This window comes from Myotis daubentonii, chromosome 5 (genome assembly GCF_963259705.1).
Source record: "Myotis daubentonii chromosome 5, mMyoDau2.1, whole genome shotgun sequence".
NCBI lineage: Eukaryota > Metazoa > Chordata > Mammalia > Chiroptera > Vespertilionidae > Myotis > Myotis daubentonii.
In genome coordinates this window covers 97,935,276-97,962,332 of record NC_081844.1, presented here as the reverse complement: position 1 = coordinate 97,962,332, position 27,057 = coordinate 97,935,276, and the positions used below count along the sequence as shown (strand labels likewise).

At 45.5% G+C, this 27,057-nt stretch overlaps 1 long non-coding RNA gene across 1 annotated transcript in view; it reads right to left on the bottom strand.

Moving 5' to 3' along the window:
• Positions 1–27,057, bottom strand: part of LOC132235929 (uncharacterized) — a 98,105-nt gene that overhangs the window by 52,217 nt on the left and 18,831 nt on the right. Inside the window, exon 2 of the long non-coding RNA XR_009453126.1 lies at positions 1,516–1,631. This is a non-coding gene — a long non-coding RNA (uncharacterized LOC132235929). The remainder of the gene's footprint in view (positions 1–1,515; positions 1,632–27,057) is intronic.

Below are 27,057 nucleotides of genomic sequence, written 5' to 3'. Positions count from 1 at the left end.
GCTGGTCTAATTGATTGTCCAAGGCCACACAGTTCATCAGAGACAGACTGCCTGGGCTAGAAGCTGAATCTCTGATACCAAGGAATTTACCAACTAGCTATGGAGACAAGATATATAGAGACAGGCATGTGGAAGAAAATTTGGGCTCGGTTTTTCAAGTTGTATTAACAAACCATGGGCTTTGGCCAAGTCCCTTGCCCTTTGGGTCTCGGTTTTTCAATTGAACTTTCTGTTCTTAATAAGTTATCCATTACCAAAGTATCCATTACCATGAAAGGAAAGTCACTTACATGCCCAGGGACTTCCACCAATTTTTCATTGGATATTTTTATGAATTCATGGATTTGTTAGGCATTTATTCCCTAAGTAAAATAAAAATACAAAATATGTTGGCACTGTAATTGAGGAAAAGAGTTTTGAATAAAACATTCTGTAATTTGGAAATACACAGGAAAAGCTCTGAAAGCAAGTACTTTTAAGCCTGATTTCTGCAATCTTTCTCTGTGCTGCAATGAAATTTATACCATTTTTATGTAGCACTGAAGCTGTATTCTTGAAAACTTACTAAGAAATAGTTCAGATACAGAAAATAAGCTCCACTTGCTCTGACACCCGATCCTGAGCCGGGCAGAGTGGCAGTGAAATGGGCTGCTGTGATTAGATGCAATTTTTGCCTAATGACAGGACTGAAGATGAAGTAATTTTGAAGATGGGTTGTCTTCATAACTTCCTACCAGGGTGGGACAACCAAAGGCAAGTGCTCTATCTCACACTACTAGGGGTTGACAGTTTGCTGTAGAGCAGGCCCTCCATTTAAATCTCTCTCAAGACTGCATGAGCTTTTCATGGAAAAACCCACACACAATCTAGTCTATGTTTTGAATCCTACTTAAGAGGCCTCAAATGGAAACAGAGTGGGGCTTGCACTAGAGCACAGAGCAGAGGAAGTGGGGCCCACTCCCCTCCATCAGCATCTCCTCCTCTATCACCTCTGGGCCCAACACGTACACACAACACAAAGGATGGTGAAGGCCCAGCCCCTGCTGCAAGGTTTACTGTCCAGTGGTTTAAAATTTCAAGCACATAGACAGTAAAAGGAAACAGACATTTCAGGGGGAAATGTTCAATGCCAAGCAAGCTGAATGAATTGAAAAGCCATGGGAATTTAAACCACGAAGAAATCATTGCTAGTATTTAAAAAAAAAAAATGAGCCATAAACTAAGCCTGAAATAAAAATAAGAATTGGACGTTCAGGATAGAAGGTGTTCTAGGTGGGGGCAACAGTGAACAGAGACCCTACCCCATAAAAAGAAAAAGACAGATGTATGGGAGCAAGTGGGAAGGCTTCTCTGAGCAGACATAGGCTATTGATTAGAGAAACTGAGGCCAAACTCTAAAAGGTCTTACATACCCTCCATTCTCAGTGACACTACCCTGATGAACTAATTCACAAACAGCACTCAGTGGCAGATGCCTCGCCTCCTCACTCTCAGAAACCCAGGTGTGGCACATACCTTTGCTCTTCCATGCAAATCCCATCAGTTGGTAGAAGCTGCAAGGAGAATTCTGTTGAGAAAGATCCTAAGGCCACACCTGAGCTCCTGTGAGTGTTGTGATTTATAATTGGTGCCTGTCAAGGACAAAACAGGGAGGAACTGCAGTAAGGTCAACAGTGTAGATGCTTTGGATTTGCTAACTGTACTTTATCCAAAAGGGATGGGTACCACGGTAAGAAATTCAGGCAGCCAGGTTGCTTATGGGAAAAGTACTGTGGAGTAGGGAAGGTCTCACAATTTCTGCTACTTAGGGGAACTACCAACTCTATGCTTTAGACCCGTGGTCGGCAAACTGCAGCTCGAAAGCCACATGCGGCTCTTTGGCCCCTTGAGTGTGGCTCTTCCTAAGCCTTAGGAGTACCCTAATTAAGTTAATAACAATGTACCTACCTATATAGTTAAGTTTAAAAAATTTGGCTCTCAAAAGAAATTTCAATCATTGTACTGTTGATATTTGGCTCTGTTGACTAATGAGTTTGCCGACCACTGCTTTAGACCAACCCCCAAAGACAGTTCTGCCCCAGACTATCAGTGTGAATATTTAGGCTGACATCTGTCCTCAGTGGTAGAGAGTACTGCAATTGATTAGTGATGCCTGTCATGGGCTCAGAAGAAAGAAGGAATGCTATGCATGCTACATACCAACTATGCCTACCTTTACCAAAATACCACACTGACAGTATTTCAGGCATCAGTACCAACTGATACAAGAAGTTAGGCATTCTTGTTTGGTTTGGTTTGCTTAGTTTGGGGTTAGGGAAAATATGTTTTTCAGACCATTAAAAACTTGGTTATTATATAACCAAGTTGGCTGTTATCTTTCTGTGCATCTATGTACTAAGATCAGGCCAGAATGAGCTCAAGGCAGGAGCACAAAGCCCATTCATACAAGAGCTGAGGTATTTTAAAGCCTTTAATCAAAGCAGTTGTGTTTATCTTAACCCGTTATTTTGGTGAGACCTACCCAGTACTTGAAAACCTGCAGCCCACACCCGCCAATGATTCCTGGAGTGGATCAGCCCTCCCTGGCAGCTTTCCCCCTGATCTTTGATCTCCCTGCCTCTAATTTTCTCTCCTGTTAGAAGCCCTTCGTCTCCTTCCCTACCACACTCCTGGGAACCAGGGAGTTTGTCGGCAGAGAGAGCAATTATTTTTCCTTCTTTATATTCTTCCTGTGAATGCAAACGAATGACTAGCACGACAAGAACTTTCATATTTGCAAACATTTCAGTGTGTTTCACAAAAATCAATTTGAGTTTTGACCAAAACCCATAAAATATAAATTCACCTGATACAAACACGGGATGACTATGGAGAGTTCTCCCCCTACCTCCACATTACACAGCATCCATACAAATGACTCTGGAAACTGCACCAATTACCAGAGCCACTGGATAAAGCTCAAGGTCAGGAGAATTTGCAGGGAAAAGAAAGCAAACGAATGCTCCGTTAAAGAGGTCCTCCTGGAGTGCATTCAAACAAAAGCAGATGATTTGGACAAGAAATAAATTGTCCACCTCCCCTTTGTGATATTGCAGCTGAGAATCACAGCCCCCTCACCACTCCCCCCTCCCCACCTCCATCCATTCCCAGAGGCCTCTCCCAATCTGGAGTCCAGGCGATGTGTTTCAGTGCCTGAGGAAGAAATGAGGATGGCACTGAGCCTGGGGGAAAGCAGACTGGAGGGGCGTCGCTGCTGAATAGTTTATACATACAAAGTGGTTTCTTTCTTCTAATAGTACGAAAACATTATTTTAATATTTTTTTATTGATTTCATGGAGGAGGGGAGAGCAGGTTTGAACTCCAAGACCATAAATCCAGTCTTCACGCTTCACATCTTCCTCCGTCTCGAACCTCTTCTTAGGTTCTCGATACTGTTCTACATCTGTCAAAGGGCAACATGGTATTCTACTGCGCATACCAGCAGAACCTGAGAAATTACTGAGCAGTTCCTCTCTGTTCTTACCATGCTGTGTAAAGAGGATGTTAACTGAATTTTCCCATAACCATATTTTTATCTCCATAGAATCAATTTCTGAAAAAATGGAATTACCAAGCCCCTTCTAAAGGATATGAACATTTTGGGGGGCTCTGGATTCATATCAAATTGTCCTAAAATATTGTAATAACATACGCAGCCACAGCAGCATAAAGGTGCCTATTATCCTGTTATAAAATACAAGCACTTTAAGTGCCATTAAAAATATAAATTTGTGGCTGCCATGTTTAGGGGTGGGTGTGTTTTCGTTCTTTTCTAACAGGGGCACTTCTCACAGGGCAGAGTCCTGGCCATACAGTGGACAAAGAATTGGAAAGACACAGCTCCTCCCGACAGCTCTGGGGAAACTCCCCCATGCCTCTCCCTCTATATATTTTGGATTGTTTTGTGTTTTCATTTTTTGTTGTTCTGTTTTTACATCTTTACTTATGCTACACCCCCAGCTGTTTGGGAAGTTTTCATTTCCAGGCATTCTGCAAATTCACCTCCTCACGTTCCAGCCCTTGGTGATCCTGCTTCTCAGATGTGTGAAAGGCCTGCGAGGGCCAACGAAAGCCTTGTCTACTGTGATTATCCACAGGGTCCTGATGAAGAAATCGAGGCTAAGCCAGGCTGAGTAGCTTGCCCAAGGTCACACAGCATCTAAAGAGACTGAATCTGGATTCTCAGACCTGGAGCTCCTAACCGCCACCCTCCACAGCCTCTCCCTTGGCAGAATTTGCCACCTGTGAGAGGAAAAAGCCAAGCTGTGAATCACCAAATCCCAGGGCTGGCTGACCTGGCACCCCCAGGGCCAAAACAAGAGGTCGCTTCTCCCTGCGCAGAGGAGGCGAGAAGGAAAGAGACTCCTCCTTTGCCCAGGGACTCCGAATGCAACCATCGCTCCTCCAAGAGTCACTGGCTTCAAACACGCTGCCTCTGGTGTAACAGAAATCATTATCGATCCAGTTTTCTCTATAAATGAGCTCACAATCTACCATCGCCTGCAGACAGCCAGGCTCCTAGGAGCAGCTGCTTCTCTGATCAGCTCTTCCTGGCTCATATTTACTCTGAGAAATTACAAGTTAGAAGTAAAAGCAAATAGAGAGGGACTTTAATTACAGTGAGCAAAGACACAGCAGGCAAGGGATGCTGTTCTTCTCCTCTGATAAGCAAGAGAATGGCTGAGTTGGCACCCAGGTATTGCCTGAGTTGACAGCCCTGGTCTGCTCCCTTCCCGGATCTCTGTCATTCGTTGATTGTGTATAAGCTTTGTCGGGGTGGGGATTGTGTCCTGTCACTCACCATGCTGATAGCTGGTAGGGCTGATAAAGAGGTTAAGAGTTCTTTATCATTGTGCACTAATGGTTTTCTAATGAGAAGCCCAGAGGAAGGCAGCCTCAAGTTGGTCTGACAGACAGCTCAACCAAGTCATCAGGACCTGCCCTACCCCCTATTTTTCTGCTCTGCCAAAATTCTGTTGGCTCCTTCTACCCACCCTTATTGCTCCAGGCTCTCAAGCTCCAGCCATCACCTCCCCACTTAAGGCAGGGAAACAGGAAAGGGGGTGGCACCACCAGAAACCCTTTCGTTTCTTGTCTGCGCAGCAGATCCTTCCCCAGAAGCAGCCATTCTTTCCCTTGTGCCTTCTCCAGCTCAGGATCACAGCCTGCAGATGGGGCAAAAGGAGGTAGGTGGATGGATAGTCTCCTGATCAGTTTAGAACAGTCATTAAGTCATCAATGGAGTGGGTCAAATTTTTACCCTCCCATCCCCAATCGAGGTTCTATGAGAAAAGAAGAAAAGAGGGTTTGGCAAATAACCATCAGTCACACTGTACACTCAGCACGGAGCAGAAGGCCCAGCGCACAGCAAGTGCTCCGTGAAAGCACATATTCAATGAAGCAATGAGCACCTTTGTTCTGTAGCTGAGGATGAAGGGAGGAGTGTGGATTGAGGAGCAAAGTTGAAGAGTAGGATAGAGGAGGGTGGAAGGAGTAGATGACCTCTGCTTCCCATCTATTCTTGGAATGGGTTTGAGCTCCTATGAGTCAGGGAGTGAAGGCCAGACACTGATGGTACCACAAGTCATGAGTAGACTAGTGATATTTGGGATAAGGGGTGATGGCCAGGGGCTCAGGGAACTGTTCACAAGAGCTCAGTGACAACAGGGCATGAGGCTGGGCCACCACATAACCCAGCAAAGCTCTGCCCATGAGAAACTGGAAGCTCTGGGAGCACCCAGAGAGACCACTGGCATGGAAAGCCAACAAATCCTCAAGATGGGCAGCAGGGGGCTTCAGCAGGCAGCTCCCCAGGCAGTGGGAGCAGAAGAGAGGAGAGGAGAGGCTGTGCAGACAGTGCAGAGAACAGACTGGCTCTGGGAGCACGAGGCAAGCCTTGGCGATCCCAGAAATCACCAGGGAATACTTGGGGGGTGGGGGGGTAAGGCTGTCAGCCAAGCAGGTGGGGGCTTGTGCCAACATAATTTGTATTTCCAGGCTGGTGACATTTGACTTGCAAATGGACAAGGCAGAGTTGGCTACAGTTCTTCATATAGAGGAGTGTGGTCCATCTAGCTTTTCAGAGCAGGTGACACCACTGGTAAGAAGCCTACCTGGGAAGCCAGAGCTGGACTTCCCTATTAGGATGTGAGGATGATGCCAACAGAGTGGGATTCAGGGGAACCACTGGGCTCCCACTGCTTCCAGGCTACACAGGGAGCAAGATTCACTTCTCTCTCACTGGTTGAGATGGTCCCTTCTCCTCCTGGGGTCCTTAATTTCCTCATTCATAAGATGAAGAGACAACATAACATACCTAAGGTCCTCTCAACACTGGTATTCTATTTTGTCGTTAAAGAATCAACACACAAGAAAAAGGTTGAAATAAATCAGAGCAACTGGACTGAGGATCTGAATAAAGATATGGCCCCACCAACAGACAATAAGATTCAGGCTCTAGACTCGGCCAGACCGAGGCTTCAGTCCAACATCTGTCATTTACTGTATGGTCCCCTGTTTTTCAGCCTGAGATGAATTTTACTTATCTATAAAATAGAAATAATAACAGCCATCTCATGAAGTAGTGTTGAGAATTAAATAATTTGCTCATGTTGCCTAGTAAAGTGCTTCATAAAAGGTCCCTTGGACAAACCAAAAAGATGAATTCTCAAACAAGAGTCATCCTTTGGGACTTCAGGAATCTCAAAATCCTGGTTTTGGCTTCCAGATCTTTGTTGCAAAAGGATTGTCCATTTTCTGACTAGCAACTTTAGGTTCAGGGAAGGCACCAGCACCATCAGTCCTTCCTGGAAGTTTGAGGACCGTGTGTTTTATGTCGGGCATCGCTAGGGTGAGCCCAATACTCAGGGAGCTGTGCCGGGGCCCTCTGCTCTGGGAAGGACCCACCCCTCCTTTCATAGGTCTTGTTGGAGAGCCAAATAAAAGGCTCTGCCCACTCACATTCAAAAATCTATTCATTAATGGGATGCAATTCACATTATGTGCCACTAATTACCTTAGGAAGGCAGTAAAAATTAATAAGGAACTACAGTTTAATTGTTTGATAATGACAGGGAGTTCCAAAGTGCTCTCTTGAGTAATAAAATTAACATTTAAACTAGTTCAGTCAAAGAACCTTCCCTTAACTATAACTCTTCATGATTAGTGTGGCTTATTGATGTATTTTCTCTTTGGGTGGCTCTAAAATATCACAAATTATTACTGAACTTTGAGAAGCTGCCCAGTGTCCCAGGACAGTGACTAGAGAGCCTACAGTGTTTAGGTTGAAAAGTGGATGGTACCCCACCACACCCAATAAAATCTGATTGCCCTGCATTTTTTTAACAAGAGTAGAGAGGCTTCTCACAAGCCAGTGCATCTCCCTAAAGCAGTGGTTCTCAACCTTCCTAATACCTCAACCCTTTAATACAGTTCCTCATTTTGTGGTGACCCCCAACCATAAAATTATTTTCGTTGCTACTTCATAACTGTAATTTTGCTACTGTTATGAATCGTAATGTAAATATCTGATATGCAGGATGTATTTTCATTATTACAAATTGAACATAATTAAAGCATAGTGCTTAATCACAAAAACAATATGTAATTATATATGTGTTTTCCGATGGTCTTGGGCGGCCCCTATGAAAGGGTCGTTCGACCCCAAAGGGGTCGCGACTCACAGGTTGAGAACCGCTGCCTTAAAGGGAGATCGGGGTTGGGGGCCAAAACACTGCCAAGTGTAGAATCCCACAAAATGAAGTGTTTGCTATAAGGCCATTCTTTTACAAGTGAGCTTATATTGCTATTCCAGAGTCCTCTCTGGGCCTTTGTTTAAGGAAATGTGGTGGTTTTTAAATATGCCTATTAAAAAAAAGTGGAGTGTAATTTCCTTTCCCTTGAACATGGGTAGGATTTAGTGATTCTCTCCTAACAAATAAAATGTGGCAGAAGTGACTTTGGTGACTTCAGAAGTAGCTTCTAAAAGGACTTCAGCTTCTACCTGGCTCTCTCTTTTGAGATGCTTGGCCTTGGAATCCAGCCACCATGTTGGGAGGAAGCCCAAGTGCATGAAAAGCCACACTTGGGTGTCCCGGCCAATAGACCCAGCTGGGCCCTCATCCAACACCAGCATCAACCACCAGACTCATGAGTGAATGCGTCTTTAGGTGATGCCAGCACCCAGCCTTCGACTCACCCCAGCTGAGGCCCTGTGCATGGTGGAACAGACTCAAGCCATGTGTCCTTTGTTCTGAATTCCCAACCCACAGAAACCATGAGATATTAAACAATAATCATGGTCTTAAACCACAAAATTTGGGGATAAGTAAGAGGTGACTGCTACAGGAAAGTTGACAGATATTGGGCTTTCTGGTTCTTGAACCAAAACCTTAAGGCCAGGAAGGGCTCATCCAGCCAGGAGCGATGGGAATACAGAGCGAAGGCTTAGCTATGCCCCGGCCACTAGCCTTCCAACATGCCTGTGACTCTGCAGAGTGACTTACCTCAAAAGAAGCTCTTTAGCCTAGAGCAGTAGTCAGCAAACTGCGGCTCGCGAGCCACATGCGGCTCTTTGGCCCCTTGAGTGTGGTTATTCCACAAAGTACCACGTGCAGGCACGCACATACAGTGCGATTGAAACTTCGTGGCCCATGCGTAGAAGTCGGTATTTTGTGGAAGAGCCACACTCAAGGGGCCAAAGAGCCGCCTGTGGCTCACGAGCCGCAGTTTGCCGACCACTGGCCTAGAGCAATTTTAAGATTGAAGGGTTTTCTTATAATTCATAGAGAGACTAAGCACAGTTGATCAACCTGGTATCCTTGGTTTTCCTAAAGAGCTAAGGATTGGCATTGATAATCTCTTGAATGTGAACATTCAGAGAGTCCCATAATGTGACTTATTTCACACATGCTTGGGAGAAATAAAAACCAACAGAGAAGAAATGGCTATGTTCTGGGATGGGTCGTGCCCACTCCTCTTAGCTCGGCACAAATCCACACCCCATGACCACTGTCTCACACCAAAGCTGCTATCCCCTCAGGCCAGGCCAGCCATCCTCTAACCTCATTCATTCATGCATGCATGCATTTATTCGATATGTAGAGTGCTTGCTGAATCAGAGGAGACAGACATTTTAAAAACTAATCATAGAAGTAAAGAACTCCACTTGTCATAAGCATTAGGAGAGAGAACTTCAGGTCCTCTGAGAAGTCAGGGATATTTAAGCTGACATCTAAAAAATTACAGAATTAATGAGGCCTGCAAGGGTAGGGTGGGGGCACAGGGAGCGTATCCCAACCAAAAGGCCACACAATAGGAAGAAAGTGTATGGTATCTGGGCACCTAAAGAAAGATGGGGAAGAATGCTGGGAGTGCAGAAAGCAGAAAAGAGAGAACTTCAGAATGGTCTGAGGAGGGAGGGAGCTACTGAATCATATGGGATGATATGAAAAAATTTTGTCTGTATCCTAAGAACAACAGGCAACTAGAAAAGTTTACAGCAGGAGAATGACAGGGTCAAATTTTATCTGTTAATCCATTCCAGTCTCCAAGCCCCATCATTTCCCACCTGTGTGTATTCCCCTATGTAACCCAGATCATGTTGTATCTAGTTGCTTAGGTATCTTTCTCCCCGACAAGGCTGATGACCTCTTAAGTGCAGAGACCAGCTCCCTACTGCTCTTGGGAGCTAGTGCAAACTCTTATTGTGGTCTGCAAGACCTTGTACCATCTATCCCTTGCCCACCTCTCCAGAATCATCTCAAGTTGCCTCTTTTTCTCTACAGTCACCTGTCATGGTCCAACCATACAGGCAGACATCTCACTTCCTTAGGGACCTTCCAAGAAGCCCTGACTTATAGATAGCACAACTGCTCGATATTCTCAGTGCAATCAATGCTTCCCTACCAAAGCACCTACCAGGATTTTCATCACAACTTGCATACATTGTTGATTTGCTGTCTGTCTCCCCTCTCAGACTGTCCATTTCACAAAAGTAAAAGAACTTACCTATTCTGGTCACCATTATATCCCCAGTACCTGGCACTGTACTCTCATAGTGGATGTTCCACCAAGAGCTGTTGGATTACAGAATGAATGAGTAAAAATGCATAAATAGGGAAATGAATGGATGGATAGATGAATCAGTGAATGAATGAATGACCCCAGTGGCCATGCAGGCTGTCTCTCTGATCTCCCTCCAGTCCCTTCAATGACATAACAATTTTGCTGGCCTCGCTGCCTCTCCACTGACTGGAAGAAATCAATGTGAGCAAAGCCTTTATGGAATAAATGGAAAGTAGAAATGGGCAGAGAAGGCCAGGAAGGCATTTCTGGCAATCTCTGAGTAGTTATTATCTTAATTCTTCTGCCAAGCAAGAGGAGGAAAGCTGGCAAACACCTCTACTCAGTTAATGAGGCCTCTGGCTGCATCCATAAGCTCCCCAAGTCCAGGGCATTTCAAATTCTTCAACAGGAACTAATGGGGTCACTACAGTCCTCTGGGTCAATGCTTCTCTAACTATCTCTGGTAAAGGGCCAGGTTTTATTTTTATTTTTAATCCATTACTGATCAATACTTGATAAAATACAGAAATTATACACTTGGATGAGACAGCAAAGTCAAGTTGCTTTAGAAGTTTCTAAATGCTTACTTACCATTTCTGTACTCATTTTATCATGGGCATCAAATGTTTTCAGACATCCAAGTTAGAAATGTCAAATAGGCCATCGGAGCTGAGGGGATATAAAATGTTCAATGTATCCATGAAGGTGGGAATCGAAGTAATCGTCTAGTATGAAATCACAAAGGGAGAAAATATGGGATGGGCAAAGAAGTGAGCTTGGGATGACTCTTAATATTTCATAATATCAATAAGCATAATACTGAATGCAGAGGAGGATGAACCTCAAGAGAAACCAAGGAGCCCTAACCGGTTTGGCTCAGTGGATAGAGCGTCGGCCTGCAGAATGAAGGGGCCCAGGTTCGATTCCGGTCAAGGGCATGTACCTTGGTTGTGGCACATCCCTAGTAGGGGATGTGCAGGAGACAGTTAATCAATGTTTCTCTCTCATTGATGTTTCTGACTCTCTATCCCTCTCCCTTCCTCTCTGTAAAAAATCAATAAAAAAAAATTTTTTTTTTTTAAAGAGAGAGAGAGAGAGAAACCAAGGAGAGACCAGAGAGACAGAAGGAAAAGCAGAATCGTGTTTTACACCTAGGGTAGAGCACAATCCGAGAAGGAAGAAATGATCACTAGAACCAAGTGCTGATAAGGATTAACTTAAGACTCATAAATATTCATTAGATTAGTAACAGAGGTCATTGGTGCCCTTTCTTGATAGAGATTGAACTCTAGGTCTCTTCCCAAGATAGGTTCTTTCCTGTTCCTTGCCCCCATTACCATGCAACATTCAAAACAGACCTCAAATCTCTGGGAAAACCTACGGTCCCTAGGGTCCTGACTAGCATGGCTGTTTCAATAGAACAGTTTGGGGCTTCGGCTATGCCTGTAATTTCCTGGAGGCCCCACTTCACCCTACATGCTAAGAAATCCAAAAACTGAGATTGGGTTTCCTCTAGCTCCCAGATGGCTAATACGCAGCATGCCTACCAACACCCAGCACACCTGAGTCACATCAAACATCTCTAATCGATGAGAAGTCTCCACCTAAAAACATGTGCTTCTGTGGTCACTGTCTCCACATGTGTTCCAGGATGGTCAGACAGCCCAGAACCCTGGATCCCCCGCCCACCTCATTTACGCCATTCTCCACCCTCCCCCGAGGCAGGTAAGACAACAGAGGAGACAGACGTGAGACACATTCCACGCCACACCATGTCTCTGTCCCCGGTTCCACGTCTCTGGCCGACTGGCTACACAAAGCCCTCAGCCAGACAGTTTCATCTGTTCCCAATAGTGATGTGATTCGCAGTGATTTGCTTTGGAAATCACAGCCTGGAGATTGTCGGCTTTATCTGAAAAGCGGGCCCTGCTCTGCTGGAGAAAGAATGAGGTGGCTCCCAGCAAAGTGGGGATTGTTTGGCCAGGCCTGTGGGACATGAGCACCCACCAGGTCCTGCCCAGCACGGACGCAGCGCGTGCCTTCTTGCCAGTGTGATGTGAGAGGCTGATAAGTTACACAAAGGAGCAGATGAGCTCGGAGGTTATTTGCAGTCTGCACAGTTTATATTTAGCCATCCTGTGACTGGGTTGCAGGCTCCATGTGATGACTGTCCTTGGGAAATTCAATCCTGGGGGATGCAGAGGTGGGACAGACCAGGGAGAGGGTAAGAGGGGCTTTAGAATGCTGCTTCGGGCCCTGGCCAAGTGTTTCAGTTGGTTGGAGCTTTGTTCTGTACACCAAAACATTGCGGGTTCAATCCCCCTTCAGGGCACATACCCAGGTTTCAGGTTCAATCCCTGGTCCGGGGCAACTGATTGATGTTTCTCCCTCACATCGATGTATCTCTCTCTCCCTTTCTCCCGCTCCCTCCCTCCCTCTCCTTTTCTTTCTCCTTCTCCCCCTCTCACGCTCTAAAATCAATAATAAAAATTAAAATTTAAAAAATGCCACTTTGGGGCACAGGAAACAAGATCAGACCAAATCTGTCCAATTAACCATCAGCTGGACACTTATCTTATAAAAACATGGGAGAGAATGTAAAGATGTGTGAGAGGGAATATTTTTCCTAACAAGCTGTAGCTTGCCAAGCACAGGAGTGCAGGGTCCTTCCTCTGCTCTTCACGGCAGCCCTGGGTAAGCCTGGCAGCTCAGAAAGTCAGAAAACCGACTTCTAGTCCTCGTCTGCCATCAGCTAGAAGCCACCTCTCTGCCAGTAACGTAACAGAGAGGATGATCCCTGAGATGCTGTCATTCAGCCATGACAAGCTAAAGCCAGGCCACCCATGGGATGTAGAATGGGTGGGGTGGGTGGGAACCTGCTGGTTAAAAACCATGGGGCAATCATAATGGAATATTCTGCAATCTTTAAAAATTGTAATGCTGGGCCCTGGCCAAGTGGCTCGGTTGGTTGGAGCGTCGTCCTATACACCAATAGGTTGCAGGTTCAATTCTGGTCAGGGCACATACCTAGGTTGTGGTTTCCATCCCAGGTGGAAGGCAACTGATCAATGTTTCGCTCTCTCCTTTCCTCTCTCTCTAAAATCAATAGATATGTATCCTCAGGTGAGGATTTAAAAAAGAGAGAATCAACTAATGAATGCATAAATAAGTGTAACAACAAATTGACATCTCTCTCTCGCAAATCAATAAATTTAAAAAAATTTAATTGTGATGCTGATGCCACCCTACAAAAAAAACAAACTTCCATTAAAATGTATCTCAAAATTAAAATAATCTTTAAGAAAAAAGTGATGGTGCTAATCTATATTAATTGAGACTGACGGTACTTATAATATCTTCCTGAGTGAGACTATTGTACATGGCGTGAAGATGCTATCTATTGTCAGTCAGGCAGCGGTGGGATGGAAGAAAGTGATCATCGAAGGTGGAAGGGGCTGAGAAGGTTCTCAAGAGGAGACCCCCAAATGGGGCGGAGCCTCACCTCTGCTGGCCCCGCTCACTCTGTATTTTGGGACTAACTTGTCTGGGAATGTGAATCCCAGAAACTGATGCTGCCAGAGAAAATAGTTTTGTTTTTTCTAATTTTTACTCAAGGATATGTTTTTTCTAGAGGAAGAGGAAGGGGGAGAAAGAGAAGGAAACAATGTAAGAGAGAAGCATCAATAGGTTGCCTCCTCTACATGCCCCATCGGGGATCAAACCCACAACCTAGGTATGTGTCCTGACCTGGAGTCAAACCCGCAACCTATTGGAATATGAGACCACGCTCCAACCAACTGAGCCAGCCGGCTGAGGCAAAAGAGGTTTTTATACAGGGGTTTTGTGGTTGCTAGTTTGGGTTTTTGTTTTGTTTTGTTTTTGTCTCTGTGATGTTTCATAATAAAGAACTCGAAGGGAGAGCTCAATCCACCATCTTCCCCCAGCCTGAGCCAGCAGGGGGTGCGCAGAGGGGACCTCAGGTCCTCAGGAACCCAGTCCCTGGGGGCTCCTCTTCCAACAAGACGGCAGTGGGAACCAGCCTCCTAGAGACCGTCTTATCTGGGCATAAGTCTCCTAGTTCTAGAATGACACGGCAGAAAGGGGCCGGAAAGGTCACCCCTCAACCCCAGAGCAGGCCTGCTCCCACGCTGTTCTCCAGGGGGCGGCCTGGCGAGCTTGCTCAATAAAGCCGAGTTCCAGGATAACAAAGGGTTTCACTTGAGTCTCAGGACGAGACTTGCTTCTCGAAAATATCTACCCAGTCAGTCTCCCATATCAGATCCAAAAGTCTAGCCCACAAAGGCGAAGAGGGTCTGACTGTCATGGTGTGATTTGAAAGAGCCACGAGTATCTCTCTCTCTCACCACTTGCCAAAACCACCCGTAGCTCTTCATTCCTTCGTGTTAAATATATTCACCCGCTCAAATGAAAGGAGGTCTGAAACAGGAAAACAAAGTCCCCTCCTATGAAAGAGCCCCCAAATTAAAAATCACACTAGCAGGCATCCATGCAGACCATCCTCCAGGCTCGACTGTGCTCACCGCTTGGATTCTTTGAACCAGAAGGGACTTGTCACATCATCCCATCTTTTCATGGAGGAGCAGTGAGGCCCAGAGGGGTTATGTCTCTTAAGCAAGGTCACACAGCAGCACACTGCGGACCCGGACCGGGGCCCCCTGGCTCCTTTGCACATTCTGAAGGACTCCGGACAGTTATATTCTAATCCAGGACCCCGTTCCTTTGCTTTACAGACAATAAGAACCTCTTCCACCAAAAGCCCTCTTTTAAAATGTATCTTCTAGCATCTGTAGCCGTCAGTAGTGTGAAGAATGGGATCATCATTGTAAATAGATTTATGTATCCGAATCGAGACTCGAAGGATTTGGGCTTGGGAATTTGACCTACACCAGCGCAAGCCCTATGGGACTGCCTTGCGTGTTAACTGCGGGCTTTAGTCCTTTGCCTTGGCGCTCCTGCCCCCTAGTGGCAGAACACTTTACTGCAGCAATTCATCTACAGACAAATGAAAGCGAAATAGGAAGAGACTCTTGAAGAGGGATAGAGGCAACCCGCATCCTTCTCTATAACAATAGGCTTGGTTATAATGGGAAATATTTTAATCTCACACCAAAAAAATGCAACTAAATAGACATTAGCCCGCCGCAGATTTGAACCTGCGGAGAGGTGAGGCTAGAGTATCAAGGATCCTGGGTTGAAAATAAATTATATAGCTGCCTCAGGGACTCGTGGGACAAATGGGCTCTGAGAATCAGATGGGAGCAGGCACAGGTCAACCTAAAATTGCAAAACAGGGGATGCTGGCATATGTTGCCCAACAAACCGCTAGCATCGATGAATTCAAACTTCTGCCCCCCAACTCTGCACAGGCTGTGCCCAATGTTCAAAGCACTGGTTCCCACTCTTTCTCAGCTAACTCCTGGTCCTCTGGCCAGCTCAGCTTGAGCCTCCCTTGTCTCAGCAGATAAGACTGGCCCTCATCACATGCTCGCATGGCACCCAGTACTTGCCCTTCATGAGATTTCCACAGTCTCTGATTCTCTGCTTCTCTGGTTATTTTCACACTAAAACGTAAGCTCCTATAGGGCAGGCTCCGAGGCTGCGTTGTTGACTACTGAATCTGTGTCCCTAAAGGTCATTAGCATCCAGGAAGCCCTCAATCAATACTTTTCAGTGGAATTAATAAAATCACAAGTGTCAGTTGAATGACTGAATCACATCAGTTTAGAGAACTAAAAAACATCTCATCCAACAGATCAAGCAGGTGAACTGCCACTGGAGACTTCAGGGCAGTGCAGCACCCACTGTGGCCGAGTCAAAAATCTTCTCAGGGTGGAGACCGCCCTTGAATACCACCCCAAATGCTCTCCATGGCCCTCAGGGTGGGTAGTTGGGCAAGTGTCCTTGCCATAACTACACTTTTTGACAGTCAGCCTCCACAGGCTCTGCTTTCATCCCTGCCTGGTAGGAAACTGCCTGAGAACTGAAGGACAGGCAGGCTGCAGCCTGACCTCCAGGGCTGCCTCTCTCTGTCGCCCTGGGTGGAGCCCCCTGCACTGGCCCTCCGTCGCCCCATTTGTAAAATCAGACCTTGGAGTATGTAACATCGGAGCCACTGGTTGTCAGGTGCCAGAAAACCCAGCTTAAACTGCCTTTGGTAAAAGGGGGACACATATCTGCTCGTGAAACTAAGAAGCCATGGATTTGGGGTTGACTCCCTCCAGGAGATCAAGTCACATCACCTGCCCCTGATTGCACTTCACCCCTCAGCTCTGTTTCCCACCGTGTTAGTCCCCATGTGGGCATGTCCTTGTCAGCGGAGTCTCCAGCAGCTCCAGGCTTTCACCCCCCGCCCCTCCAACAGAAAAATGGAGGGGCTTTCTCACAACAGGATCAGACAAAAGCCCCGGACTGCCCCATCGATGCCTTTGGGGCCACATGCTCATCCATGAGCCAGATGCTGTGGTCAAAGGAAGTTCTGGGCTCCACCTGAATCACATGTACACACGGAAATAGGCCAAGCACCGGTGACCGGGGGGCACTCTCAGAATGCGGGGGAATAGTTGCTGGACACACACACACACACACACACACACACACACAGCACACAGCACTATGGAATATGCTGATATGACTCTGATTTGATGCCAGGGGAATGGAAGTGAGAAGAAAGCCATGGACATGCTCTAGCATTAGCCCGGCCCTGCACCCTTTCAAAAGGCCTAAATGCCAACTAAGAGCCCTCACCCATCCTGAAGGGAAAGAAGGGGTGACATCAGCAGCCCTGGAAGGCAGCAGTGAACCCTGACCCTCTGGAAGCCTTGGGCATACAATGAATGGTAATTTCGATAACGCCACGAAAATGGAACATTGCTATTTCCCAAAAAGACAGACACTGTCAGTACGATTCATAAAAAAAAAAATAAAAAATAAATCTCATTAAACTTTCCCTTTCACTGCTTCTTTGTATCTCTGGTTGAAATGGAGCAGGATGCAGGTTGCCATGGTGACGGCTGAATTTTAAATAACAGGGCTCAGGAGCTCTGGCTGCTGGCGGTACCGCCCCAGGCAGGAAATGATGGGGGGAAGGAGAGAGGCAAAGAGAGGAAAGGAAGAAAGCTGCTGGGCTCAGCCCAGGACACTGTAACTTCTCCAACCCGTTCACCTGCCTCTGAGGATAAGGCCCCAAAATCGCAGGCTCTGGTTTCTTCATAGAATAAGAGAGTATGGAGCCCCGATGCATAAGGACGACGCCTTAAAAGCCCCTTTGTCCATCCCCTACTCGATTTGCTCTTGTGTCAGATGGATTTTTCCTACATTTACACCCTTCCCATGAACAATAGGCCCAGTCCACCCAAGTTTTAGATGGGCTACTGGAAACCTGGCCCTAAGAGAAATGTTACAAGACCTAGAGACCCTGAGAGCAAGAGCCCAGAGGATTTTTTTCTATTGATTTGAGAGCGAGAGAGAGAGTTGTTGTTCCACTTATTTATTATTCATTGGTTGATTCTTGAATGTGCCCTGACTGGGGACTGAACCCACAATCTTGGTGTATCGGGACAGTGCTCTAACCACTGAGTACCTGGCCAGGGCAAGCTCATGGGATTTTTAAATGAGAGGAATTTGAGGGTATGAGCACAGTAGCTGCCAAATTAAACAGGTCTAGCCACAAACTCCAGTTCTGCTCTTCTTTCCAGAACCACCTGAGAATGAAATGGAGAGTTCGTGAAGTGGTGAGCTCCCCATGACTGAACAGAATCCAGGACAGGCCGGCCAGGGGCTGACTGACAGGGATGTTTTTACATAGTTCCAGCATCAGAGAGGCAGGACCCTGCCAACGAGTATCAGAGACGTGCCACCACGGCCTCATCTCCTTCATCGGGACCTTTCAGACCCCAGACCTGGGAAAGGGAAACCAGAAACTGAAGCTGGAGAGAACCAGCAACCAGGAGGCCGGGAAACCTGCTGTGACGCCTAAATGCTTGTGGGGACTAGACTGTCCGTCTGTCTGTCCTGGATGGTCTCCTCTCACCATCCTTTCCCTGCTAGCCCCCACTCACCCCAGAAAGGGTTTGCAATCTTGGGTGGTTCCAGCCTTGTCTCCTGAGCAAAATGGCAGACAGCAAAGACCATTCAGTATTTGTCAAAGAACACCTTCTGAAAGTTAAAAATAATAGTAATAATAACAATATACACAATGATTGTTCCTCTAAGCTGGGAAAGTGGTAGGATTTTTAAAATGGAATGAGTCTGACATTTCCCCCAGAAGCTGGGTGAGCAGAGAGGCCCCAGGAGAAAGGGGAAGATCCAAAGAGATGGGGGCCCTGGGCCTGTGACCTGCACCTCCATGACCTGAGTCCCCACCCCTGCCCTGTGCCTAGGCCTGACGATTTAGCAACATGGGGCCTAGAAGTCCCCATCAGCACCCCTCCTGAGTCTTCCTGAACAGAGTCAGGAACTCCAAGGCCCCCAGCCCTGAGGGAGGCGAAAAGTGGCCACCCAGCGCTGGCCTTGGCCTACATTGGCACCACCTATGACCCATTGGCCTCTCTTTCCGAGGGCAAGCTTAGATCCCAAACCACCACCATCCGTCCTCGTAAAGTCAGCCCTACCTGCCTTGCACGTACATGGGCATTCACACACACACACACACAAGCCTGGACCAGGGCCAGGAGCAGCGTGTGTTCGGGCATCTACACACACTAGGATTGTACACACATAAAACGGCTCCTGACGGAGGCCCAGAATCCATCCACGGAAGGACTCCAGGAGATAGGAAGGGGACTTATTTTTCCCCCCATACACCTTTTTGTAGACTTTTCCTCACACGCATAAGTTGTCTTTGAAAAAAAAGATTTCCTCTTTCCAGGGCACACATACTGAATCTGCCCTCTGTCCTGGCCACTTGAAGTCTGGAAGACACAGTCCCAGTTCCATTTGGCCAATACTACGGAAGCATTGTGATGCCAGCCTGGGTCTCACCGTCCTTTGCCTCATTCCTAGAGCCTTAAAATGGGGTAATAAAGCCCACCCTAATAAACTCATCAGGAGTTTGATGAGACCCAATAATAATAGCAATGATAATAGTTCAAAATATGGACTGGGCACAGTACTATTATCTCAATCCTAAAACAATCCCATCAGATAGCAACTGGTATACACCTCATTTTAAGAGACATACATACATACATGCATACATAAAGCAGAGAGGATTAACTTTTTCAAGCTCATGCAATCACACACCTGGCCTGCTGAGTCTGCAGCCAACACTTCTACCCATTAGACACAGTATGTCAGTTTGACATTAGTATTCATTATTCCACATGCAGCTTCCTGTCCCAAGTGGCTGGGGTATGATCAGATTGCCTCCACCAGTTTAATGAGGGGTATGTAGAGATAAAGATATGAGCAGAGGCCAGAATGGTGAATCTGCCTCTAATAGCCCCACTTGAGGCTCCTATACACACCATTAGCTTGTTACTTCCCCACCCCCACTGTCACCATGGCAACGAGGGACCTAGGATGCCAGTCCTCAATCATTGCTCCGGATTTACAGTCTTCCTAATGCACACTTCCCCTTTCGATCTCCTCTTCTCTCTCCTGTGGACCTCACAACCCTTTATAATATCCACCAACTGGGACAGGCAGCTCCCTATCCACCAGGCCCAAACCACCTTGACTGCTTGCAAAGACTCCCTTCTCTTGTCCTGAAATCTGTCTCCCCAGTTTGGTCAAGCTCTAGCTCACACCTCCCCCTGACAGCCCCTCAAATAACTGGAGATGGTGCTTGTGTTCTGCCTAGGTCTCCTCCAGGCCTGTGGTTCTCGGAGTTGAGGGTGCATCACAAGTGGAGACCTGGCTAAACCACAGACTTTCTGATTCAGTAGGTTGCAGGGGAGGGGCAGAAATTTACATCTCTCAGTGGCCACTGCTACTGCTGCTACTTGGAGCTCAAACCATGAGAACCTTTGCTCTAGATCAGTGATGGCAAACCTATGACACGCGTGTCAGAGGTGACACGCGAACTCATTTTTTTGGTTGATTTTTCTTTGTTAAATGGCATTTACATGTATAAAATAAATATCAAAAATATAAGTCTTTGTTTTACTGTGGTTGCAAATATCAAAAAATTTCTATATGTGACACGGCACCAGAGTTAAGTTAGGGTTTTTCAAAATGCTGACACGCCGGGCTCAAAAGGTTCGCCATCACTGCCCTAGATCAACCCTCCTCATTCCTTTGAAAATTCCTTCTGTGGGAAGTTCCCAGGCTTCCTTCCCATTCTGGCCTCTCTCCTTGGGACCTGCTCCCGTTTACCAATGTGGTGGCCAGAACTAGACAAAGAACCTTAAGTAGACGGTTTGGGTTACCAGGAACAAAGATTCCCTCAGGCTACCTCAAGTACCACAAGGGATAGGAAGTGTTGATTGTGGACTTAAGAAAAAAGGAACCTCAAGTTCATGGCCTGCCTGATTGGACGCTGGGCTGATGAGGCCTCTTGGGAACAGTACAGATGACAATGTAGTTGAATATCTACCCAGAGGACGAGAGATCTTGCAAGTCCTTTAGCAGCCATGTGACATTTCTTCTCAGTGCTCTCTGCCTCTCTGTCCACTATTTCTGCTGCCACCACCAATTCCTTAAACCCTCTCCTCTTGTTCATGTTCTCTACCCCATAGCTTCTGCTTCCTCATTCTTGATTCTGTTTTCTTATGTTCCTTATGTTCTCTCTTGGCCTCTCCAATAGCATGGCCTCTCTCCATGAACATTTCAGCTTCTGGGCCTGCCACCAACTACCTGAATTGCTCTTCAACCCCACTCCCACCCTCACCCCAAAGAGAGAATCAGAGTGAGCGAGCTTATTCCTGTTTGGATAACGCTCTTCAAAGCAACCTGTAGATCGGTAGCCCTTGGGCCTATAGCCAATCTTTGGCAGCTGGTAAAAGGCTGGGCCACATGATATAAGCTTGAGCTGCCCCATTAGAAAGAGGTCACAGGAAGAGCAGGCAGTCCATTGGCTACCGGTAGGTTTCAGCTTGCATGCCAACTCCATTCAAAGGACACTGGCTACTTTAAAGACTGTGTTGAGAAGGGGATTCAGAGACTACATCTAATCTCCATGGAATATGATTAACTAAGGATATCTGCCATGGGTAAGCAAATAAGAATCCTCAGCCTGCATGCCGGTACTTGCCATCTTCATGTTAGAGCATGTGGGCTGATGAGGACAAACAAAGTGGAGGCATCACCGTCCTCATTCTGAATCCCAGCTTCTCTCTATGAGGACTAAGTTACACTCACTTCTTTGACAGCTAGAGCACCTTATGGCTTCACATGGACCATCAGCCACAGAAAACCCCCAAGCCTTTCTCATGCGTGCTGTTACATCACACCTCTCCTATTCTATATTGTGCAAAAAAGGAAAGAAAAGGAGCCAAACAGTTAAATTTTACATTTTTCCCTAATAAACTTTACCTTGTTTACTTTAGCCCATCACTCCAGCCTATGGAGATCTTCTATGATTAAATGAGGTCTTTTTCCAGCCTATTTGATGAATTGCTCAAACTCTGTCTGTAGGCATCTGCCCATGAATGGAGGTTAACTGTTTACTCTTTTTACAGGATTGAAACAAGGTGAACTTAAATTAAGTTTCCCATGCACCTACTTTGTACCATTTGGTGGATAATTGCTTAATAACTTCAAGACATTATTTTGAGTACTGAGTACACATGTATATCTGTCCATTGTGTCCACAGTGAGGACAATCAAAGATAGTTAAACTAGCCCATGGAGGCGGTTCCTTTTCTAGAACAATCCCTGTCACTTAGTGAACAGCCATTCTGGTGGTGGATGTTTCACTACATTATTTCTATCCCTCACAACGACTTTAAGAGGTGAGTTTTTATTATCCCCTTTTTTTTGGGATGAGACAACTGAGGCACTTGGGTTGGTTAAGTCAGTGGTTAACTGAATTATGACATCCTAAAGCATTCTTGTTCTCTCCCATCCTCAGCATGAGACTTGGCTTCCTTCACATTGTTACCTGGCTGTCACCATTCAAGGCATCACAAGCTGCTAGGATACTGTCCAGCGAAAGGAGAGACAGCTATTTCTTCCTATGGGACTCTTTTTAGCAGCAAGAGAACCTGTTCTACAAACATCCCTGGTGGACTTCTCACATCCTATTAGTCAGAACTGCATTCCACACCCCTGCTAACATTAACTCAAAATTGGTCAAAGACTTCAATGTAAGAACCAAAACCGTAAAACTCCTCAAAGAAAACGTAGGTGGTAAGCCCCTGGAAATCAGTCTTAGCAATGATTTCTTGGATATGACTCCACAGGCAAGGGCAACTAAAGCAAAAATAAAAATAAGTGGGACTACATCAAACTAAAGATAAGGGGTTAATGCCTGATATATATAAAGAACTCATACATCTCAATAACAAATAAAAACCAATGGGCAGAGGATCTGAATAGACATTTTTCCAGAGAAGACATGCAGATGGCCAACAGTCACATGAAAAGATGCTCAATCACTAATCATCAAGAAAATACAAATCAAAACTACAATGAGATACCACCTCACCTGTCAGAATGGCTATTATCAAAAAGACAAGAAACAACAACTGTTGGCAAGGATGTGGAGAAAGGGGAACCCTTGTGCACTGTTGGTGTAAATGTGCAGCCACTGGTGCAGCCACTGTGGAAAACAGTATGGAGGTTCCTCAAAAGATTGAGAACAGAACTACCACATGATCCAGCAATTCCACTTCTGTTCATTTATTTGAAGAAAACAAAAACACTAATTTGAAAAGATATATGCAGCATTATGTACAATATCCAAGATATGGAAACAAACTACCAACTTAAACATCAGTGGGTGAAGGGATAAAGAGAGTGTGGCACATATATACAATGGAATACTACGCAGCCATAAAAAGAAATAATGAAATCCTGCCATGGTGACAACCTTGATGGACCGTGAGAGTATTTTAACAAGTGAAATAAGTCAGACAGGGGAAAGACAAATACCATGTGATTTAACTTATATGTGGAATATAAAACACAAAAAGAAATTAACAAAAAAAACAAAACTCATAGATAAAGAGAACAAATTGGTGGCTGCCAGAGGGGAGGTGGGGTATAGGGCTGGGCAAAATGGGTGAATGGGATCAAGAAGCACAAACTTCCCGTTATAAAACAAATAAGTCATAGGAATGTAATATACAGCATGGCGACTATAGTCAATAATATTGTATCGTAAGTTGGTAAGAGAGTAAATCTTGAAAGTTCTTACCAGAAGAAAAAAATTTTGTAACTCTGTATGGTGACAGATGGTAACTAGACTTATTGTGATAATCATTTCATAGTATACATAAATATTGAATCATTATGTTACACACCTGAAACAAATGTATATGTCAATAATGCTTCAATTAAAAGAAAAAAATAGACCTGTCTTAGATGTTTAAAATACAAATTTCTAGAGATGGGGTTTAATGCACTCTGCCGCTCCTCTGAAAAAACTGGAAGAAAGTATTACCCTATACATGTCAGCCTTTTGTCCACTTGCAAACTCATCACGACATAGATTTCAAGCCCCATGTTACAAATATGAGGAATCTCTGATATAGAATCAATGATTTTTCTGGTAGATGAGGTGGCCAAATGTGTCTGCCAGGGAGAGACGTGCTTCCCCAGCCCCATCAAAGCTGGACCTTGGCCTGGCCTTTGTGGCTCAGCAGTTGACCATTGATCAGGAACCAAGAGTTCGCCGGTTCAAGTCCTGGTCAGGGCACATGTGTGGGTTGTGGGTTCAATCCCTAGTAGGGGACATGCAGGAGGTAGCTGATCAATGATGTTCCTCTCTCATCGATGTTTCTATCTCTCTATCCCTCTCCCTCTCTCTCTCTCAATAAAAATATATTTTTTTAAAAAGCTGGACCTTGAATTCACCATTATTTTAATTTCTTCCCCTATCCATCATCACAATCTGTCGGTCCCCTAAAATGCCCTTGGCTTTGACTTGCCTCTTGTGCTAGATGCCTTTATTTGCCCCCAGTGAGATGCTCTCCATTCTTCTCCCTGCTTTGTGCCCCCCAGAGCTTGTAGAAATGTATCAGTGGGTCCTGGCCCTCTGACTTCTAGGTGGGTTGGGCACTGGCAGGAGATCAATAGGAAGGAATAGAGAGAACTTGGTGAGGTTGGGGTATTTATTCTCCAAGTTCCCTCCCTGTGGGGTCCCCAAGGGCTGGCTGCATCCAGAGGTCTCAGCTCAAGTAAGGCAGCCCTCTCCTCAGTTGTCTCCCCAATTCCTGTAACCTACTCCCTCAACTGCCCCGAAAGGCTTAGGGGTGGTAATGGAGCCTTATTATTACTAATCTGGGGTTCTGCACTATGCCTTGCTGTTCCCCTACACTCTGCCCACACCTTTGTAAATAGGGTGCCATCTGTTTCCTGCTCATATGCCTCGCAAATTTGATCTTATATGGGTTGAATGTTTCTGCTCGCTGGCATTTCTGTGTGCCCGCCACCTGAATCTGCTCTGCACAATGACCTAAACCTCAGCTTCTGAAGTCACATAGAATTGGGTTTATATCCCACTCGCCCTTCTGTAGCTAGAAGACCTCAGGCCAGTCATTTTACCTTTTTGAGCCTCAGTTTCTTCATTTGAAAAGTGGCAATAATAATAATAAATGCACTCCACAGAGATCCCCTGAGGATCAAATGAGACAATAGGGAGTGGTGGGGAGTGTGGTGAACTACAGAGCTCATGCCACATCTAAAAGGGAAGCAGAGGCTCCCCAGACCCAAGTGATAATTGTCATGAAGAAAACCCAGCCCAGAGTCTTGTTCCTCTGTTACTTCAGGAAGCTAGACATCCAGATTTCTTTCTTTTATCCTCACCTGAGGAGATTTTTTCCATTGAATTTGAGAGAGGGGGGTGGGGGGAACATCAGTGTAAGAGGGACACATCAATTGGTTGTCACAATCCTTTGGCTGGCGCTCTAACAATTGAGAATAGGGCTGAGGTCTAGATTTTTATATGAAATCTCCCCTTTACTACAATGTCAGTATCATGAGAACAGAACTGACTATTTTATTCATTACTGTATCCCCAGTGACTAGAATAGTGACTAGAAAAAAATCGTTGACTTATCCCAATTTTTAAATATTCCAAAACAAAACCAGGACCTGGGTGGCGAACACACAATACACTATGCAGATGATGTATTATAGACTTGTGCACCTGAAACCTATATAATTTAACCAATGTCACCCCAATAAATTCAATTAAAAATTTTTTAAATAAAATATATATGTCTGGAAACTTTAAAAAATAAATAAATGGTGTTAAAAAATTGTTTAATAAAAAACAGAACCATGCAAGAGCTTCACAACCATGAGATTGAACAACTCCTCGCATTTTGGATCCGAGGTCTCCCCCTCACCCCACCCTAGTCCCAGCCCTGAACAAAATACTCCTATGAATTGATACGTTAGAGTTCTTCTCTGGAGGTAACCACAATTGAAAGGTGCTAATAAATGATGGATCATTTGGGGCCCCTCCTACTTAATGGAAGATTTTCATGAAGTGGGGTACAGCCATCATTTTCAGAATGTCCACTGCTCAGCTTCTAGCCCCGCTCACCTGCAACCAGGAATGTAATGAATGTGCTCAGGGCCAAGAGGAGATACAGCAGTGGTTCCCAACCTTCCTAATGCCGCGACCCTTTAATACAGTTCCTCATGTTGTGGTGACCCCCAACCATAAACTTATTTTCGTTGCTACTTCATAACTGTAATTTTGCTACTGTTATGAATCGTAATGTAAATATCTGATATGCAGGATGTATTTTCATTATTACAAATTGAACATAATTAAAGCATAGTGATTAATCACAAAAACAATATATAATTATATATGTGTTTTCCGATGATCTTAGGCGACCCCTGTGAAAGGGTCGTTCGACCCCCAAAGGGGTCGCGACCCACAGGTTGGGACCCACAGGTTGAGAACCGCTGAGATATAGCAACTTGTTTCAGCCCAAACAGCTCGACGACCCTCCCCTCCCTCTGCCACAGCCTAAGGCCGTGGTCTGCAAACTGCGGCTTGCGAGCCACATGCGGCTCTTTGGTCCCTTGAGTGTGGCTCTTCCTAAGCCTTAGGAGTACCCTAATTAAGTTAATAACAATGTACCTACCTATATAGTTTAAGTTTAAAAAATTTGGCTCTCAAAAGAAATTTCAATCGTTGTACTGTTGATATTTGGCTCTGTTGACTAATGAGTTTGCCGACCACTGGCCTAAGGGTACGGAGCCAGGGAGCTGCAGATTTGTCACTCAGTTTATAAATGCCAAGGAAGTGCTCTCCAGCAGAAGAATGGCCCGGTGGACACATTGCAGATAAATAATGTATGAAACCACTTCTATTTCAATAGCACTTTGCGGTGACACTAATATTGATGAAAAATGTTAGCATGTGTTAGATGGTGTTATATTCCATGAGAGATGAGGTGTGACAGGCTCCAGGCCACTTCTCGTCTCAGCCAGAGATGTGAGAAACAGCAATTCCCAGCTGATGGGTATTAGCCCCCGTGTGAAACAGGCTGGCTGGGTCAAATTCAGACCAGCACTTGACCTTGGCAAGTATCGGTTGGCTGACGCAACAGTCATTCCCAAATCCCTCTCTTCTAGTCAACTAACACTGCAGAGGTTGGAAACATTTCCCAGCTGTGTCTGCAGCTGGTAGTGGTCATTAAAACACAATGATTCATGAGTGGGATTCTGCTGAGGGGAGTAAAGGGTTCTGAGAGATTGGATGGGGTTAGGGGAGAGAGAGAGAGAGAGAGAGAGAGAGAGAGAGAGAGAGAGAGAGAGAGAGAGAGAGAGAGAAATATTGACGTGAGTGAGACACATCAATTGGTTGC